Source organism: Microtus ochrogaster, chromosome 15, assembly GCF_000317375.1.
Source record: "Microtus ochrogaster isolate Prairie Vole_2 chromosome 15, MicOch1.0, whole genome shotgun sequence".
NCBI lineage: Eukaryota > Metazoa > Chordata > Mammalia > Rodentia > Cricetidae > Microtus > Microtus ochrogaster.
Genome location: NC_022017.1, coordinates 28,469,174 through 28,473,166, shown reverse-complemented (window position 1 = coordinate 28,473,166; position 3,993 = coordinate 28,469,174).

Here is a 3,993-nt window from a genome sequence, read left to right as displayed (position 1 = left end):
AAAAACCAACAAAAACAAAACAAACAACCCAATGTGTTCTAAAGAGAAAGAAATAAACAAGAAAGCAGAAACCCAGAGCTACTGCTGAGTCATGGATGTAGCTCAGTTGTAAAGCATTTGTTTATCGCATGTTTGAGGCCAGGGGCAGGGGTCAAAGATATCATCTCTACTTACTAGGATTTCAGCTCCACTGGGCCAGGCACAGGATGGCTTCTCTCACCACAAGCAAGGTGCCAGGATGGGGCCAGGCAGGAGGATGGTAGAGCGATCCTTGAACTTTGCAAGTTCTTTCTTTATGCCAGTGCTATGTTGGCTGTCATTTGTAGTGTACTGAGAGATGGTTCAGCCCACAGGTCTGTGACCTTCACCTACCATAGGTGTTCCAGGAAGGACTGGGGACCCCAGAAGCTAGAAATGCTGCAGCATTTGGAGGGTGACAGGCAGGCTTGGGCTGCAGGGACTGGGCCCTCCAGCTTCTCTTCATGGGAATGTCAGGTGGTAGAGCACTTCTGGAAATCTGTATAGTGGATCCAAAACACAGAGAAAAGAAAACGAAATGTTCAAGGACAGAAATTATCTAAGTTTAATGAAAGAGAAATACCACGTGCTTCATGTCTTTTTTTCTTCATCTTCTGAGACTATGTGCAGGCAAAATGGCATGAGGCAGCTTGGGAGATGGCTCTGGTGTAAAAGAGCTTGCTGCGGAGGCAGAAAGATCTGAGTTCAGATTCTAGTACCTATGCAGGCCTGGGCTTGGTGATGCATGACAGTATCCACTGCTGTGGTGGCAGGAACTGGTCCATCCTGGGAAATCACTGGCCGGCTACTCTTCCTTAATGGACTAGCTCCAGGTTCTCATAATAGTAATATTAATAGTCATAGTCTTAATAATGTGGGGGCTGCAGAGATGGCTCAGCATTTAAGAATACCAGCTGTTCTTCCAGAGGACTAGGTTGAATTCTAGCACTCAGATGGCAGCTCACAGCTGTCTGTCTAACTCTACGATCTGACACCCTCACATGGACAGACAAACAGGCAAAACTCCAATGCACATAAAGTAAAAATATCAGGGAGGAGGACTTTGGAAGATACTGCAGATTGACCTCTAGTATCCACAGGCAAATTTTTTTTTGGTTTTTCGAGACAGGGTTTCTCTGTGGTTTTGGAGCCTGTCCTGGAACTAGCTCTTGTAGACCAGGCTGGTCTCGAAGTCACAGAGATCCGCCTGCCTGTGCCTCCCAAGTGCTGGGATTAAAGGCGTGCACCACCACCGCCCGGCTTCCACAGGCAAATTTACAGGCAGTAGCATCAACACAAGAGTGCTCGCACCCTCCCATATATGTACAGCATAGAGATATACACTCAGACACACATGCCACACACCCACACCTGTGGACACATGCATACACAGATGTGTGCACACGGACACATACACACACACATAGACACATAAACACTAGATATAAATGCATGCACATGCACACACACAAATGCTCACACAAGATACATGTACACTTATTAGGATGCATGCAAACACAGAGGCAGACAAAAACATAGACATTCACACACACAGTCACACATGTACACACATAGAGCCACATGCATTCACACACAGAGAGACCCATGCACACACAGAGATACATGCACACAGATACATGCTAAAACCCACAGACAGACATATAGACACAGACATACGCTCACACACACACACACATTCATAGACACAGGTGCACACACATAGAAACATACACAGAGGTACCTGCACACAGACACATGCACATATACATGCATACACAACATTCACCTACACACCACACACATGCCTATTCAGAAATGCATCTATACTATAAATACATGCCTACATAATGAACATATGAATTCACACTCATACACTCTGATGCATGGAGGACTGCAGCATGCTGGCTGAGCATGCATAAGTCCTTGGGATCAATTCCCAACACCATGAGAAATAAAATGGTAAGGCTGATAAATATAGTGATGTCTATCCAACATAAAAAGAAAGATGCTCAGACAAATATGTGGATTTGTGTGCATGCCAAGGAGCATGACCAGGGGCAGTACTATAGCCAACTGTCTCAATGTTAATTTTATGCAGGATCCATTCACCCAGTGATGCTGATCTAACCTTTAAAGGCCCAAGTATCTTTTCCATTCTAAGTTGGCATTTTCAAAAGCCAGAGATTCAAAAGGTACTTGTCTTGTTTCTGGGTCTGTTACTCCTCTTTGTACAGCTTTAGTTAATCTTTGTAAGAAGTCATTAAAGAGTTCTCTCTGGCCCTGTTTAACCAAAATATATTATTTAATTCATTTTCCTAGTTCTTGAATCCTGTCCCAAGCATTTAAGGCTGTTGTGTGGCATAGGGCAAGATGTGTTCATCATAAAGAGCTTGATCTGGCAGATCAGCATAAGTGCCTTCGCCAAGAATTTGATCTTGGGAAGCCTCAAATCCTTTTGGTTTTCTCTGTTGTTCTAAAATTTCTTCATCTTCTCACCAATAGCATTTCCACAGCAGTTGTGGCCTGTTTTCCAGGACCACTGAAACCAATTAAAACTTATCATGTGGAGCAGTCTTATTGGTGGAAGCCCATGTCTTTACCATCTTCCTGACAAATGTTGAATGCAAGCCATAAGATACTACTGCTTGCTTAATTTCTTTTAGATCATTCATACCTATAGGTTTTCATCTACATTCCTTGGATCCTTTTGGGCATTTAGAACTTGATGCTTTTTCAGAGGTGATTAGAGGGTAGTAGGAAACTAAAACCCTGGGTAAGTCATCTCTGACTCCGACATATACTGGTGATATTAACTCCTATCCTTGTACCTTCATCAGCTCTGATAATTTCCTCAATTGTTTCTAATTTTTTTTACACTGCCTTTTGTAAACCCTGAATCTCTTGACCTATATATACTTCTAGTAATCTCATTGATGTACCTAGCCTCTGGTCCTCATTCTACACAAGTGATTCCAAGGTATGAAGTTTTTCCTTTAAAGATAACATCTCATCCATAGACATTATTTGGATAGTGTGCATATTGCCTTCCTAGAGAGATACTCTATATGCTAACCTATCATAACTTTTTAAAACAGGTTTTGTTTGTCATATTCAACAGCATGAATTCTTTTAGATAATTTCTCAATATCCTTTGACACGGATTTAATTTTGTCTGTCAAATTAATGTTATACTTATCAATGATATTAATTTTTTTCAGCTAACTTTTGATTTTACATGGTATTAATCCTGTCTGCTAACTGTTCATTAATAGTCTGTAAAGACTGTATCATTTATAAAAGTGCCTCATTCTTGGCTCTGTTATCAAACCATTTTCTTTAGATGTAATATGAAAAAGAAAACCAAGTCCCAATATCCAATAAATGAATGCATCAGAAAAGCCGTAGGAGCCTTGCAGAATACATTCCATGGTATAAACAAAAAGGTTATTAAATTCCAGAATGGTTATATTATCTGCAATCATATACTTTTCAATTTTATTAATTCACTTTTCTTTATTAGGAGATTTCAGTAAATTATTGTACTTGTAATAATCTTTATTAACCAGCTGCTGTCATGACTGTGGCTGCATGGTGGAGAGATGGGGCCGGCAGTGGAGAGATACAATCATTTGGTGCCTGGTTAAATACTGATAAATATGCCTATGCTGCATTTATAATATAAGACACCATGTCCAAGTGGGCTGTTATCTTAAAGGCTATTGGCTGAAGGAGTTCCCATGACAGACACCAATGAAAATGGGTGACTCGGGTGATCCAGCTTTTCAGAGTACCTCTGCTGCAGTTTCTTCAGAGTTCTGCATCTAGAACAGCTTCACACTTGCAAGTGGAGATGGTCCAGCCTCACAAACTATTCTAGCCAGAACTTCAGATGAACTTGTACTTTCCCAACACATAGAGACTGGACAACAAATGTTATAGCTAATTTACTTTGGATTTGACCATAATCTCCCCAGG